The 16,563-nt window shown below is 46.6% G+C and overlaps 1 long non-coding RNA gene across 3 annotated transcripts in view; it reads left to right on the forward strand.

The window, feature by feature from the left end:
* LOC148007001 (uncharacterized) overlaps positions 1-15,642 on the forward strand; it is a 28,269-nt gene extending 12,627 nt beyond the window's left edge. For 2 of the 3 annotated variants that reach the window (XR_015645928.1, XR_015645932.1), the window contains 4 exons: positions 7,894-8,102; positions 12,026-12,126; positions 14,835-14,931; positions 15,368-15,642. This is a non-coding gene — a long non-coding RNA (uncharacterized LOC148007001). The remainder of the gene's footprint in view (positions 1-7,893; positions 8,103-12,025; positions 12,127-14,834; positions 14,932-15,367) is intronic. The other variant, XR_015645940.1, reaches the window with a different exon arrangement.
* The last annotated feature ends 921 nt before the right edge of the window (positions 15,643-16,563 follow it).

Below are 16,563 nucleotides of genomic sequence, written 5' to 3' on the forward strand. Positions count from 1 at the left end.
TAAACCATCCCTGCATGCCTGGAATGAAGCCTACTTGATCATGATGGATGATTGTTTTGATGTGCTCTTGGATTCGGTTTGCCAGAATTTTATTGAGTATTTTTGTGTCGATATTCATAAGGGAAATTGGTCTGAAGTTCTCTTTCTTTGTTGGGTCTTTGTGTGGTTTAGGTATAAGAGTAATTGTGGCTTCATAGAAGGAATTCAGTAGTGCTCCATCTGTTTCAATTTTGTGGAATAGTTTGGATAATATTGCTATGAGGTCTTCTATGAAGGTCTGATAGAATTCTGCACTAAACCTGTCTGGACATGGGCTCTTTTTGGTTGGGAGACCTTTAATGACTGCTTCTATTTCCTTAGGAGTTATGGGATTGGTTAACTGGTTTATCTGTTCCTGATTTAACTTCGGTACCTGGTATCTGTCTAGGAAATTGTCCATTTCCTGCAGATTTTCAAGTTTTGTTGAATATAGGCTTTTATAGTAAGATCTGATGATTTTTTGAATTTCCTCTGAATCTGTAGTTATGTCTCCCTTTTCATTTCTGATTTTGTTAATTTGGACACACTCTGTGTGTCCTCTCGTTAGTCTGGTTAAGGGTTTATCTATCTTGTTGATTTTCTCAAAGAACCAACTTTTGGTTCTGTTGTTTCTTTCTATGGTCCTTTTTGTTTCTACTTGGTTGATTTCAGCTCTGAGTTTGATTATTTCCTGCCTTCTACTCCTCCTGGGTGTATTTGTTTCTTTTGGCTGTAGAGCGTTTAGGTGTGCTGTCAAGCTGCTGACATATGCTCTTTACTGTTTCTTTCTGCAGGCACTCAGTGCTATGAGTTTTCCTCTTAGCACAGCTTACATTGTGTCCCATAAGTTTGGGTATGTTGTACCTTCATCTTCATTAAATTCTAAAAAGTTTTTAATTTCTTTCTTTATTTCTTCCTTGACCAGATTATCATTGAGTAGAGCATTGTTCAATTTCCACGTATATGTGGGCATTCTTCCCTTATTGTTATTGAAGACCAGTTTTAGGCCGTGGTGGTCTGATAGCATGCATGGGATTATCTCTATCTTTCTGTACATGTTGAGGCCCGTGTTTTGACCAATTATATGGTCAGTTTTGGAGAAAGTACCATGAGGAGCTGAGAAGAAGGTATATCCTTTTGCTTTAGGATAGAATGTTCTATAAATATCTGTTAAGTCCATTTGGCTCATGACTTCTCTTAGTCTGTCTACGTCTCTGTTTAATTTCTGTTTCCATGATCTGTCCATTGATGAGAGTGGGGTGTTGAAATCTCCTACTATTATTGGGTGAGGTGCAATGTGTGTTTTGAGCTTTAGTGAGGTTTCTTTTACGTATGTAGGTGCCCTTGTATTTGGGGCATAGATATTTGGGATTGAGAGTTCATCTTGGTGGATTTTTCCTTTGATGAATATGAAGTGTCCTTCCTTATCTTTTTTGATGACTTTTAGTTGAAAATTGATTTTATTTGATATTAGAATGGCTACTCCAGCTTGCTTCTTCCGACCATTTGCTTGGAAATTTGTTTTCCAGCCTTTCACTCTGAGGTAGTGTCTGTCTTTGTCTCTGAGGTGTGTTTCCTGTAGGCAGCAGAATGCAGGGTCCTCATTGCGTATCCAGTTTGTTAATCTATGTCTTTTTATTGGGGAGTTGAGGCCATTGATGTTGCGAGATATTAAGGAATAGTGATTATTGCTTCCTGTAATATTCATATTTGGATATGAGGTTATGTTTGTGTGCTTTTCTTCTCTTTGTTTTGTTGCCAAGACGATTAGTTTCTTGCTTCTTCTAGGGTATAGCTTGCCTCCTTATGTTGGGCTTTACCATTCATTATCCTTTGTAGTGCTGGATTTGTAGAAAGATATTGTGTAAATTTGGTTTTGTCATGGAATATCTTGGTTTCTCCATCTATGTTAATTGAGAGTTTTGCAGGATACAGTAACCTGGGCTGGCATTTGTGTTCTCTTAGGGTCTGTATGACATCTGTCCAGGATCTTCTGGCTTTCATAGTTTCCGGCGAAAAGTCTGGTGTGATTCTGATAGGTCTGCCTTTATATGTCCACCATGCCTTGTAGTCATGGAACTTAACCTCTGGTAACAAGTGGTCTCTGTAATAGGATCACTAACTCCCTACTTCTTTTATAGTTTGCTGTGCTCATGGCATTTCTGTCACAGAAATACAAATGTAACTAATGCAGATGGTGATGTAATGGAGTGGACTCTTGCTGTGTGACACCTGATCCTGCCAGGTTGTGCTTGTTTGGTTCTTGTTTAGGGGAATATGGAAAACTTTGGAACTTTGACCTAGAAGTTGTTGAATGGTCTAAGAAGAGCTTAATGGTCTATACTGGCAGGAGCTTGGAATGCTCAGGAGTGCCAAGAACTATTCAGACTGGGGAAGCCCAGAACAAGGGGATTCGGAAGGGAACAATGTTTACGACTGGCTAATGATATTTCCTGTGATGCTCTTACAGAAATATGGGTTCCTTCTTCCCACTCCCTAACACCTTACCTGAGGCTAAATTTAAAAGTAATAAACAAAATTATTTGGTGCAGATTTGAAGAGAGCCTTGTATAACCACTGTCATGTTGTTCTTAGCAATTACTCTTAACAGGTCTATAATGAATCAAAGCAAAGGAGGCAAAAAAGAAATAAAAAATTATAGTTTGGAGTGAAAAGGACACTGGGAAGATTAATATTATAATGAATGCCCATGCCAGAAGAGAGCCTGAAATTTCTTAGAAGAATAGCACCTTAATAAGAGGCCATCTCTCCTCAAGGAACGACATCACTAAACTAAGCTTCTATTCTGTAATCAGGAGTAACTGATTTAGGGTTTTACTGCTGTGAACAGACACCATGAACAGAGGTACTCTTAAAGAACACATTTGTGTCTGGCTTACAGATTCAGTGGTTTACTTTACTGTCATCAAGGTGGGAGCATGGCAGCATCTAGGCAGACATGGTGCAGGAGGAGCTGAGAGTTCTACATCTTCATCTGAAGGCCTCTAGGAGAAAACTGATTTCCAGGCAGCTCAGACAAGAAACGTAAAGGTCACAGCCACAGTGACACATGTATTTCATCAAGGCCACACTTAGTCCACACCTCCAAATAGTCCCACTCCCTGGCCTTACTGTTTTCAAATCGCCACAGGAACATTAGACATTTTCAGTTCCTGGAATCACCTTTGATCAGAAGCTGTGGCTGCTGTGGTTCATGGGGCCCAGGTCTTTCCAGAATCAGGCATCTTCTCATGTATTCTCATTGGTCACTGGAAGTAAAGAAGCTCAGCAAAGGACTGCTGTGTGGGCTGAGACAGCTGAGAAAGTCTGCTTGGGAAGGTGTGTCAATTTTTGTCTCTACATAGAGACAGGATAGGGGTTACCTGACCTTCCCTGGCCAGTTTCCATTTGGGACCCCTGGACTGTAATCATTGTCTGGTAGGCAAGTGTCATTTGGCATTCAATGTCATGTTGTGCCTATTGTGTACCCAAAGTTGATACAAGACTTGAGAATGTAGGCTTGAAAGGTATCCAGTTCCTAATCTGGGGAGGAGAAGAGCAGGCCTGAGAGGAACAGGCTTCATGTGCAGAGGGAGGTCCATCTGTACATGGGTGAGAGAAATTCAGAGAATGTTAATCAAATCTGGCAATCTGGGGGAGGGTGCAAACAATCAATGACAGTAAAGTCAGCTTCAAACTTGGGAGAAGGTTTGTTGCCACTGTTTGCACACCATGCTTCAGAGATGGTGACTCACAGAGAAGCTCTGTCTTGAGTTCATGGCACTGAGCATGTGAGCTGAGCACTTGACATCTCAAGTTCTATATGTTGTCAGGGGCCTTACACAAAGGCCCTTATCTACCTGCCAGCATGTTGCTTTACTAGTAGTAGTCACATGAATTTAAATTTCCTACTTGTTTGTGTTCTTAAAAGCTCACCGATTAGTTTTAGCTGAGTCTCCGAGGAGACTTTGCTCTCACATGCTGTAAGTTTTAAAGATATGGTGATTAATATGAATAACTTTTCATAGGTCAATGCAGGGCCCACAGTGACCTCACCTTGCTATCTTGAGCTGTTAACTCCTGGGCAAAGTTTCTCAAGAGTCTCTGCCTCAGAAAGAAATGTGGTACTGTGATTTCATAATCTACCTACATTCCTTGTGTCACCCAATATATCAGCTAGAGTGAGGGGATCCTCCCCTGTTCAGGACAATTTAGATACTGCTTCCCCAGCAGGAATGGAAGGGCCACTTCCTGCCTCTGCAGGGGCAGTCCCTGGTGTTCACTGTAATGTTACTCATCACTTGCACCTTGAATCAGTTGTTCCACTGGAGCACGAAGCCTCCACTTTATTCTGGGAGATGACAAGGTGTCTCCAGCTAGGGACAGTGGTCCAAACATGAGTTTAAATGAGGGCAGTGAGGGTGGTGTACACACATTGTGGGTTTCATATTGAGTGCTACTGAAGTTCATGTACTTCCTACTAGATTCATCTGTGAGTGACATGTGATCTTTGTATTAAACTTTACCTTCAGGTTCAAGATTTCATGGTAGACCAAGGCCCTACTTTCTTTTTAAGATATCCTAGGAAGTGGATATAAAAGAGAAAATATAGTTCAGAAAACGGACCTAGGCGTACAGCACTTGCTTACATGTGCAAGTCCCTGTGCTCAACTCCAAGACCACACAATATGCCTTATAGATAGATGATGTAGGCCCTTAAGTTCTTCTGACAGCCCACATGTGGACGAGGTATACACAGGCCATAACCTGTCTTCTCAAGTCTTGCATGATTATAGGGTCATATGAGACCTTTCTGACGACCGTGAAATATAAGGCTACTCCTATGTCCCATATGTCATTCTTTGGACTATTATGAAGTTTGCCTAGGCAGAGTTCAAAGGCAGCAAAGTGTAACCACCATAGTATTGGTTCAGCATTTGCCCTAGTTCAACTTGTGTACTGAAGCCAAAGTGCATAGCTGTGACTTTTCCATTCCTGTCCAACAAAACATCATCTGTTTTCAGGCACATTCACGCCCAGAGAAGGCTGTACTGTGGCTGTACTGGGCCTGTCTGCTATTCACAGGCATACTCAGCCATGCCACCCAGCACATCCCAAGCTCTATTTGGAGTGCTTTGGTACCACAGGAGACTTGTGTTGGTGGACACACTGACAAACGAAGTACCTAGACCCTACCAAGCTCCTGTCCACACTTGACTCATGACCAGAGCCAGCAGTATGAGCAGCTGGGTAAAAATGGAGACATTTGCACTTTCGTCCTTTTTTTTAATACAACAAAATGTTTAATGAGCAAATTCGTATTAGCAAATATGAAACTGCCACAAGGAGGAGCAGGACTGAGACCACTGGTTGAAGGTCAGGAAGACTAAAACGAACCAACTACTTAAGAAACCAGGGTGGAGAATGATGAGGACCAGAAGCCAGAGGACAGGAACTGTGGCCCTAAAAAAGGAGAGGGTAGGGTACTGAGGGCCAGACAACCAAATTCAAAGTAGTTTTGCCATAAAATACAAATATGCTATGTTCCTAGCATGCTGGCGGGGGGGTACTTTCTTCCTTGGTAGCACTTGTGAACCCCAGGACCAGGTGACAAGCTTGAGGCCAGGCAAGGAAAGAGGATCAGAGTGACCTTACCTGAGCTTGAGGGATAAAAACCTCATAGAGGGGAGGGACTACCCTTGGCTCAGACTCTTCAGGGACATATGTGATGAGGGGAAGCTAAGGAAAGGCAAGGAGGACACACCCCCTTGGTACCAGGTGTGTGTGTGTGTGTGTGTGTGTGTGTGTGTGTGTGTGTGTGTGTGTGTGTGTGTGTGTGTGTGTTTGCACATGCTCATGTGCATGTGTGCCTATATATGCACCTGCATGTGTGCCTGTGTGTGTGTCAGGGGGGCATGTCTTGACACCAGTCCTGCCCCATGCTGGTCATTCACAGTTGGCACAGTCCCCACTTAACACTAGGGTTTTTGTTCCCAAACTTTTTCTAATAGAAGCTAACATACCTCTTGGTCAGGGATAGTTAACGCACTTCATAAGAATGGGGAACACTGATCTTTTGGGATTGAAACCTGAGCTAGCTTGGGGGTCCTCCTCCTCCCATGGTTCCCAGTCTGTTTGTTATCACATTGTCCAGACAATAGAACGCTCAGCTCTGCCTGTGCCCCAGTGTGAGTCATTGCATCAACTGACATCCTGACTGGTTGTCCAAACTCCACGTTCTGGCTGAGCTCAGGACCCACAGGAGAAGGCCTAGAAGAGGAGGTTCTGCCCTACCCAGCCAGGTAGACTTGAGCTCCACACTGACGAATGTTAGAAGGGATCCAGATGTGGCTCTCACACAATGCTGGCACAACTACCAAGAATCTGAGCTCAGCAGTGACATTCAAGTCTCCTCTTGCCCAAGTAAATGGACATCAAATACTTCTTTGGACCTTGGGCAGTAAAGGAATCATGAGGGCTCCATGGGTAGATAACGTACCATATACCTTCCCAGAGCCCATGAACTGCACCTGCTTACTGGCCCCTGAACCTGCTTGACTAAGGTGAGGAGAGGAGACCCCAAACAGCCCTATACCACTGCCGCAGGAACACTATCATGCCAGGTGGAGGCAGCCCCCACAGCCTGAGGAATGGGGTAAGGATTCTTTCCCATTGCATCCACTGGTGTTTTGTTTGCAAGGTTTGGGTGGAAGTGAGACATACTGCAAGGGAGGCCTTTGTGTTGCTTACTGTACTTAAAAGCAAGACATGGGAAAAGGACCTACAGAGTTTTGATCTAAGACATCCTGCAGTAGCCAGCTCTGGGTCCTTGGAGCTTAGGCAGGCTTTACAGTCATAGAGCTCCCTCTACTGCCCAAGTTTCACCATGACAACTCTTGCAGCTAAGACAGGAGCCCAAGCTGCTTCAGGGCTAACATAGACACTTGTTTCTCTCAGACACGTTTGCACCTGAGAATCCTAGGAGCTTAGTTTCAGTGAAGGAAGAATAGGGCCCACCACATGCCCTAAGCTAATGACAGAACTGGCTGCCTATCTTCTAAAAGTGGGCAGGCAAAAAGACCTTTATAGTGTGCATCAGGGTTGAGGGCCAAAAACTGCCTTGCCCAGACATGGCCAAAGGCTGCTGGTTCTGGAATGTTACCAAACAACCTTAAAGGCTGGCTGGCACAGACAGGGCTGCTGTATGGCTCTTGCCTACACTACAATATCTGGCAGGGGTGGATCTTTGCCAGGCTAGCACAGAATGAACTTCATGCCATTGAGAGGAGCTAACCAGTGTGCAGTCTCAGGTTTCGCTGGGTGATCTAGTCATGAACTGTCTGTATGACTGAGCAGACAGGCATTGTCCAGGCTGAGGACATACTGGTCACCTCTGTGGTTGTTCTCTTCCTCTTCAACCTGCAGAAAGATACAGCAACATGGTGGTAGTCCTCACCATGACTGTTGGTGCTTTCTATGCTCTTACAATCCCAGGGCTCCAGGTCTACCCAGACTGTTCTAATTCTGGCATAGACAATCTGTCCTGGGTGTGATAGGTCATCCTGTTGGTTCTCTGTCTTAGCTCTCATGGCACACTGCCCTCTATATTGCCCCATGCTGTTTCCTCCAACCTTTCCAGCATGCAACAGCTCCATGTCCTGCCCCACCTACTTTATGATCCCTGATAATTTCAGATATTTTAATGTTCTTCCAGGCTGGGCTGTGGCCTCGTGTGGGGCTCACATTCATCCTAGAGGTTCTTGGGAGCCTCCATGCCATGGCGTAGGACCTCTTTTTGTCCACACTGGGTCGAGTGATTCCATCCAGTGTAGTATTCTCTCCCTATTGTTGAATTTTAGCACTTATGTCTTTCAGGAATGGCTCTAGATGTGGTCATCGTATACTACCCTGAAAGAACCGCCAGAGTTCCAGGACGGCCACCTTTCACTTAAGCAAACTTGTCCACAGACTGTGTGGGTCCCATCAGCTGAGAGTAGCCTTCACATTGCAGTGATGTGCATATTTCTGCTTTTCAGCCACGATGGACTTTAGGATCTTCCCTGAGGACCCTACACGAACCACAGGTAGGAGATGTGTAAATGGGGCATGTTATTGGTTCAATTCTTCAGTGTGGTGCCTTAAGCTGACAGACTTTTGGGAGGGCATGTGCTTCTCTATTACATGAGTTAGTTCCATTGTTGGCCTGGATTCTGCTGTGACTGCCTCTTATGCTCTCTCCTCCCACTCTTTAACTGTTCCTAACTCTCAGTGAGTCCAGCATCGTGCTGGCTGGTCAATCAGCCTTCATGCCAGTCTAGATTCAGTCCAGAAACACAGAGCCCACACTGTCCTCTACCGGGGTTTCACAGGGCTGCTGGTTTAGTTTCTCCAGTGCCCTATGGTGGTACAAACTCAAGTTTCTTAGGTCCCTAGGGGTCTGGTAAAAACCCTTTAGTACAAGATAGAGGTAAAGAAGGGTAGAAATAAAGTCTTGCAGTTCTTCATGTACACCTCTCCAAGGCTCTACACTCTTCTGGTCCTGGTGTGCCACTCAGCAAGCCCTCCCACTAAGGCTCTGTGCCTGAAGCAGAGGACCACTGCTAAACCAGTGTTCCCAAGGAATTGGCTGTACCTGCAGCGTGACCTGTAGAGGATTCTCCACAACCCTGAGGACCCAATTTGAAAATCTTAGTTGGGCAGTGTGTGGGAGCCATCCAGGCTATATGGAGACCTTACCCAGAATTTGACCTCAAGCCCTGCACCCTGATTAGCTTGACCCACACTCCTGCAAAGGTCTCTGGGTGGCTGCTGAGATGAGTTGGAGGAGGATGAGGAAGAAAAGACAGGTAAATCAGGGCCAAGACAGGAGCACTGCCCGTACTCACTGTGGTGGCCCATCGTGTCCTGGGCTCATTCCTGCTGTAACTCTCAAGTAGGAACCACACATCCTTCCTCATGGGACTGTCCGTGATGAGGCCAGCTGAGGATCTGACCTGTCAGCAAGAAAGACAGGAGCTGTATGTGCCACAAACCAGAGCACAGTGTCCCATATAAGGCCATCTCACAAATGATGCCATGTCCTCCCCAGAGTGGCTCCAGTCAGGGTTAGGAGTGGCTCATGTATTCTGAGCTCTCTGCTACTCCTGCAGACACAGGAATGGTGCCTTCTCATGCTCATCTATCCTGAGCCCAGGGATCAGACAGAGGTCATACTCATGGGAATTCAGACTCAGTTCAATCTGCTATCCTGTAGCCCATGAGTCTGGACTCAACTTTAGTGGTCAAGGCCAGTGGTTTTTTTCCTGGACAAGACTTTGAGAATGTAGCCACACACAGTGTTAGTGACACATTGCATGCCCTTGACTGGCCTTCACTGTAGTAGTCCTGAGTGACCATTCCAGCGTGCACCCAGGGATTCAGACTAGCAATGGCCAGATCAGGCTCTTTGCTACTTGGGCCTATAGCTCACCCCCAGTGTAGTTCCATGTGGCCTGGCTGCTGCAGCTCCTCCAGAAGCTACCAGATGTTTTCCCACAGAATCCTGCAGTCCCTGTGGGCTCTTCCACAGACATCTCACACTCTCTCTGAGGGGATTTAGCCTGGATGCCTGCTGTGTGGGAGCTGCCTTGGCTCGTGGAGCAGAGTGAGAGGCAGGGGAGATGTTGTCTGCTGGTCTTATTGTCCTCAGTGTCCAGGGCTTCCGTGCTCTTTGGGTCCAGGTCCAGCTCCAGTGGGTCACTAATGTAAATCCAGCCCATACAAGTTCCACACACCATGGGGTATAGGGTAGACCATGACTGAGGGGGAACCAATCAATCCAAGGACCCTGTGAGGACCAGGTCACCTCTCAGGCATGATGCAAGGCCAGGAGCTCTGTGTGCCCTGACAGAGGGGGATTGGACCCTGACTCCCATGAAATGCTTCTTCAGACCTATTACGTCATCAGCTCTGAGAGCATTAAGAACATATCACACTGCTTGCCTCTGCCATGTAACTCTATCTTCCAGGGCTGCAGGACCTCAGGAATATTAGCGGTCTTCTATGAACATTAATATTCTGTTAAATCACTTTGATAAATAGTTCTCAGCATGATACCTGTCTCCAGAAGTAGTCATTCAGCAATTCTCATGGGCACGGGGAAGCAAAATCTTCCTACTGCTCCTCCTCTTCCTCCTCCTCTTCCTCCTCCTCTTCCTCCTCCTCTTCCTCCTCTTCCTCCTCCTCCTCCTCCTCCTCCTGCTGCTGCTGCTGCTGCTGCTGCTGCTGCTGCTGCTGCTGCTGCTGCTGCTGCTGCTGTTACTCCTGTTGCTGCTGTAGCTTTGTTGGAAGCATCAGCAAAGCCCATAAGCTCAGCATCCATGGAATGAGGTGGGGTTGGGAATTGCAGACAGGTGCACATACCTGTCCAGATGATGACCTCTTACAGGACATAGGTGTAGGGTTGTGCATGGACACTTAGGCACAGAAGGAGGTATGCATACACATGCAAACACTCCCTCTTACACAGAGGTTAACATGATGTACAGAAAACCAAGTCCATCCTGAATGTGGGGCTCACTTTAGTTGTTACATTCCGATGGTAGAACAGACGTGTGTGAGGACAAGAAGCTCTGTGGTCCCTGGGGCCAGAAGGAAGAGAGTGGCTATGCTGACACAGTTAAAATAAACTCTCACAGTCTATGATAGCCAGGTCACAGGACCCAGGCAGCTGTGTTATTTGTGAGCACCGAGGGCAGCCAGAAGCTAACTATTGAGCACTGACTGGACCAAGCCCAGAAAGGGTCTCTGTTTTTCAGAGTGCTGCGGGCAGTGCAGTGTGTAGCACTTTCCTTTTGAAGACTCTTCTGGGGTTTTGAGTCCCCTGTAGAGGAGCCTCATGTCTGAAGACACTAAGCCTATGAGGAAAGATCCTCATGTGCAGAGTTCATTGAAAGGCCTGAGAGCAGAAAAGCAAAGAAAGAGCAAAATGTGCCACCTCTCCTCACTGTGGTTCAGCTTCTGCCTTTGCAGCTGAGCTCAGGTGCCCTGGAGTCCTCCCTAGCCTGAGTCAGTGGTCTAAAGTTCAAGTCACTGCTTTCTGGTTTGTAGTTTCAAACGCAGCACAGTTTCAGGCAAGAAAAGCTGTGAACACTATCTAGACCTTGCTGTCTACATTTGACGGGGACTGTTGAGCCCCAAAGAAAGCAAGGTCTATAAGGTCAGGTATTACAGGACTGGGCTAGGGCTGGAATCCAAGTTCCCTTCTCCCTCTGCTGTGGGCAGATGGTGAGCCTTGTAATTGGTTCTTACTCTGTACAGGGGTAGAAACAAAGGGTCTTATGGGAGCTCTGGCACAGGCCTGCCCAGGAATGGCTTAGAGAGCCTCGCACCAGCCCAATATTTGATATGTCCCCAGCTTTGTCTAACACCTTCAGCTGTGTGCCATTTTCCCTGCCTCTTGTAAAAGACTCTAAATGTTTTCTGACAAAAGGCAATCAAGGAGGAGTTTCACAAAGACAGGTGGGGATCTGTTGGGATGTTAACATGGGCTAACACATTAGAGGGCCAGAGCCACAGGACCGATGCTTGGTGGACATTCTCCTCTGACATCCAACACAGACATCTTTGTACAGAGATCAGGAGAAGTCTTCTCTGAATAACAGTGCAGAACACCTCAGGCTCAGGGAATCAGGACTGACACCCATAGAATGCTGTAGAATGTTTGTGATACAAGGGCTCATCAACCTGGGTCCGTGTGCCTCTAGAGATGAGCACAGAACCGGGCTGTGGCTGGTTATGGTCTCAGACAGGAAGGCGGGAGGGAGCTGGTTCATGCAGTTTTTCTTTCCCTTGGCCAAAAGGAAGGACTGGAAGAAGTCTGTCTATGGAGAGTGAGGCTGGCTGGGAAACTGTATGCCGTTCTCCATTCTCACCCTGCTGGGGCCTTAGGGCTGTTGTCCAGTTAACCTCTCCACCATTCCAGTCTGCTTCTCTCCATTTAATCCATGCATCTCTGTCCCTGGGCTAGGTGACCTGGATGCAGAAGTCCTACCTGTAGCTGCCATCCAGGGCATAAGTCCCTCAGTGAGTGAATTCCAGATGGTTCTGTCTAAAGCAGCATCGAGCAGGGTAAGAACCATGGTAAATGGAAGAGGATACTGCATCCAAACGCATTTCATATAGAATCAACCCTCATGCTCAGAGACCTGATCAGTCCTATTTACCACTTTCATCATTTTTGTTATTCACTGTACTGTGAAGTGTGAATTTTTATTATATTTAACTTCGGCAAAGGGAGATAAAGAGTTTAGCACTGGAAACTCCCTAGGGCCTGGCTAGAAGGGAGGCCTGGAGACCCATGTGTGCTTCTGGGGAAAAAGCTCTTTCGTAGGATGCCTCCCTGAGTCCCAGGATGTGTGGAGGGCTCTGTGCCCTATCCAGGGTTGACCTCAGTATATTAATGGGAGCTGAGGCTTCTCTCTGATAGAACAGTACCACCCTCATGGAAGATGTCTGTGATGGTTTGTATATGCTTAGCTCAGGGAGTGGCACTATTAGGAGGCATGGTCTTGTTAAAGTAGGTGTTCATATTGGGCATGGGCTTTAAGACCCTTTTCCTATCCACATGCAAGCCAATCTTCCCCAACCAGCCTTCAGATGACGATGTGGAACTCTCACTCTCTCTGGCACCATGAATACCTGGTTGCTGCCATGCTCCCAGCTTGATGATACTGGACTGAGTCTCTGAACCTGCAATCCTGTGTTCATTAATGTTGTCCTTATAAGAGCTGCATTGGTTGTGTGTGCCTCTTCTCAACAGTAAACACTTAACTGAGACAGTGTTCATGTTCCCTTCTTCAGGTTCCAGGCTTTAGCAGCTTCAAAGATGAGCTGCATTCTCTTGGGACTATGGGACCAGAAGCCCCAGGCTGTCTGCTTGATCTGAGAGTGCTAGGACATCCTGCTCCTAAGGGAATTGTTACTGCTCCATTGCAATACTGTGAATAGCATCAGCAGGCTCCTGCTCTGTTACCCCCTGAACACAATGCTGTCTTCTCCAGGAGTGGATCCAACAGCTCTCAGAACCTCCCCAGGAACTGGGTGTTTCCCAAGGATTACCTGCACTTGGTTGCAAACCCCTATCCTGTGTTCTGAAAACTTTTCAAAGCCCATTCACCTGATACTGGTGCTTTCAGGACAGTATTCCCAAGTGTCATTTCCTACCCTGAGAGTTCACTCTCATGAGGCAACACGTGCCCTTGACAGATGATTTTCCCAAGGGGCATTGTATGTGCAGGTGAATTGTGTGTGCCAACTCTTGTCAGATCAGCACATGATGGCAGCAAGGCCCCATTTGCTCTTCGTTTTGAACTCATGATCCTGGCACTGTCTTGTTGTTATTTAGGTCCCTGTCAGTCCTGAATTGAATTTTAGCATGGGAACCCAGGGCAGTTGTCTTCAAACTTTTTCCTAGTATGAACCACATCTTCACCTCACCAGACATAAAGCACAACAAACACCAGGCAGGCAGAGAACCCTCAGGGGCTGGAGCTGGCATTTTCAAACACTCTGACTTGACCTTGGCCAGCACAGATTCAGAGGGCAGCCGCTATGTAGGAAGATCTCCTTCCTCCTCTCGGAGTTTAGAACATGTAGATTTAGGCTAAGGTGCTGGCACACATATGAGCAGAGGCAGCAGCATGGGCTTGTTCAATGTCAAAGCCTACCTGCCACCCCTGTATCACATGTCAGAGCAGCCCATCACATGAGAAGTCTAGAGGTGATGATATCCTGAGTGAATAGTCCGTGTTCTGCTGCCAGTTTCTTTGCTCCCACATGGCCAACTGGGAGAAGGGATTGAAAAAGGGAAGGTGATGAAGCCCTGCAAATATATACTTGGTGCCACCAAAGACCATGGGCTCTGACTGGCGAGATCTTTCAGTTAGATTTTAAAAAATGCCTCCTCAAGATAGGTAGTAGGTACTCTCAGGAAGGTGGACCATGGTGTGGTACAATGGGGCAGGATCCATGAGGCTGGTGCTGTGGGCCAGGGACATTGGGGCAGGTAAAACTGAGTAGGAACCCTGGGCCAGGTACAACAGGGCAGGGACCCTGGATCATTTACAACAGAGCAGGGACCCTGGGGCAGGTGCAGTGTAGCAGGGACTCTGGGGGTGGTGCAATGGGGCAGGAGTCCTGGGGAAGGGATCTTGTAGTTGTGACCCTGTGGAATGTGCAACCGGCAGGGACCCTGCTGGAGGTTCACTGAGGCATGCAGCCAAGGTGGAATGTTCGGAAAGTTGTCTGTTTGCTTCATGCAGCTGCTGTCTGAAGTAGAGAACACTGCCAACTGCCCCAGAAGGGATCTTGGGAGGGCCTTGCAAGAATGCCAGAGCTCCTAACTGAGGAGTTACACGTTCCACAGATGGGCCTTTATTGAGTTGAGCAGATTCTAAGAGAGCTGTCTTGAATGAACAGCCAAAAAAAGCGGGAATGAATAACAGGCATATTGCACCAGCCATGTACAAGGTGTTTTGCTCAGAAGAGTAGGACAGGAAGAAACTGATTAAGGCAATTCACTTGTCTGTCTGTCTGTCTGTCTATCCATCTGTCTGTCTATCCATCTGACTCTCCTTCCATCCATCCATCCATCCATCCATCCATCCATCCATCCATCCATCCATCCATCCATCCATCCATCTCTCTGAGGGAAGTCAGCTTTTATGTGTAAGAAGAAGGTCACAGAAGCACTCCCATTTGGCAACAATGAGGTTTGTAGGGAGTGAGATAGATGGGTTATTTGTATGTTTGTTTGTTTGTTTGTTTGTTTAATGCAGGTGGTGGGATAGAATGACAGTTGTGAGCAGTTCCCATCGGCATCAACTGTACCACAGACCCAGTCTCAGTGTGACACAGAAGACAACTACCTGGAAAGTATGTCCTCTCTCTAAGGGGACAGTATAATACAATACTCTGGACTGCAGGTCAGACAAGGCCTGTGTTTAGGAGACTTGTGGACAGATGAATGTCTGTGAGTCTGGACTTAGACTCTGTGGAGGGCTCAGGTCACCTGACTGTACTGAAGCTTCCCACTGTGATTTATTTCCCTCCTACAGAGTCAGCCACCTGAGCAACTGCATTTCCTGGTTATCCCCTAATCCACTTACACTGTGTAGAGTGTCCAGTCTTAGGGAGGGCCTGGGAATCTGAGAGACACCACTGAGCCCTCTGGGCCTGGCTGACTCAACCTGAGGCTACTCTGTGTGTCTTCATTTTGCTCACCCACCAGAGACCTCAAAAGTCAGCAGTAAAGTTGCTGAGAGGCCAGGAACCTCCATATTGGCCCAAGAGCAACTGTCCTCTTTTACAGGTTCATCCACAGAGCACGTAATTCTGATTGGTGCAACAGTCTGGAAGAGTGAAAGACGTCATCTCCCAAGGGCAAGTGCTGTGCTAGTGGACACTGAGGAGCTGCAGGGATCAGACCCCTCCCCATCCTTCTCCAGCCTCTCTTGTTCTTCCTTGAGATGTTTCCTGCAGACCTGAAAGATCCAGGCAGTCCATGACATGGGTTTGAATTTAATCTCAGGACATTTTATTCATTGCCCAAAAACTAAGACCAGATAAAATTTATTTATTCATTCATTCATTCATTCATTCATTCATTTCTTATATATAAGTACAGGGTAGTTGTCTTTAGAAACAACAGAGAGGTCATCAGATCTAATTAGAGATATTTGTGAGCTGCCATATGGTTGCTGGGATTTGAACTCAGGACCCCTGGAAGAGCATTCAGTGCTCTTAACCATTTATCAATCTTTCCCATTTCCAAGGTAACTTTTTTACTTTCAACAAGGTATTCTTTATTCAGGTTACATCCTGATCCCAGCTACTCTCCCTCTTCCCTTCCCAGTCCCACCATACAAATCCTTTCTAACAATGCTCTCCCTTCTCTTTGGAGATGGGGATACTCCCTGGGTACCACACCACCCTGGGACATCTAGTCCCAGGTGGACCGAGCACATTCTGCCCCACAGATTTACAATCAGGCAGTCCGGGTATGGGGAAGAGATCCAATGGCAGGCAACAAAGACTGAGACAGTCCTGGATCTACTTGTCAGATGACCCACATGGAGACCAACTGCAGATAGCTACACCAGGCTCTGGAGTTGGTTGCACAGGCTCTAGTATACATGGTCCAAAGTATCTGACTGTAGGGGACTTCTTGTAGTGTTTTTGACCCCTCTAGTTTGCTCACAATTCTCCCTCACTCTTCCACAAGACTTCCCAAGCTCCATCTGATGTTTGGCTGTGGGTTTCAGCTTGTGGATGAAGCCTCTTCAGAGACAAGTATGTTTCTTTTCTGTCCACAAGTATATCAGAGTATCATAAATACTGTCAGAGGTTATCTCTGTCACATAGATGGATCTCACTTTGGGGCAATCATTGATTGGTTGTTCCCTCAATCTCTGCTATATCTTTATCCCTGCACATTCATTAGCAAGATAGATTTTGAGTTGGTGCTGTGAGTGCATTGATGTCCACTTCCTCGTCTAGAAGTTCTTT

Source organism: Rattus norvegicus, chromosome 1 (genome assembly GCF_021556685.1).
Source record: "Rattus norvegicus strain SHRSP/BbbUtx chromosome 1, alternate assembly SHRSP_T2T, whole genome shotgun sequence".
In the NCBI taxonomy this organism is placed as follows: domain Eukaryota; kingdom Metazoa; phylum Chordata; class Mammalia; order Rodentia; family Muridae; genus Rattus; species Rattus norvegicus.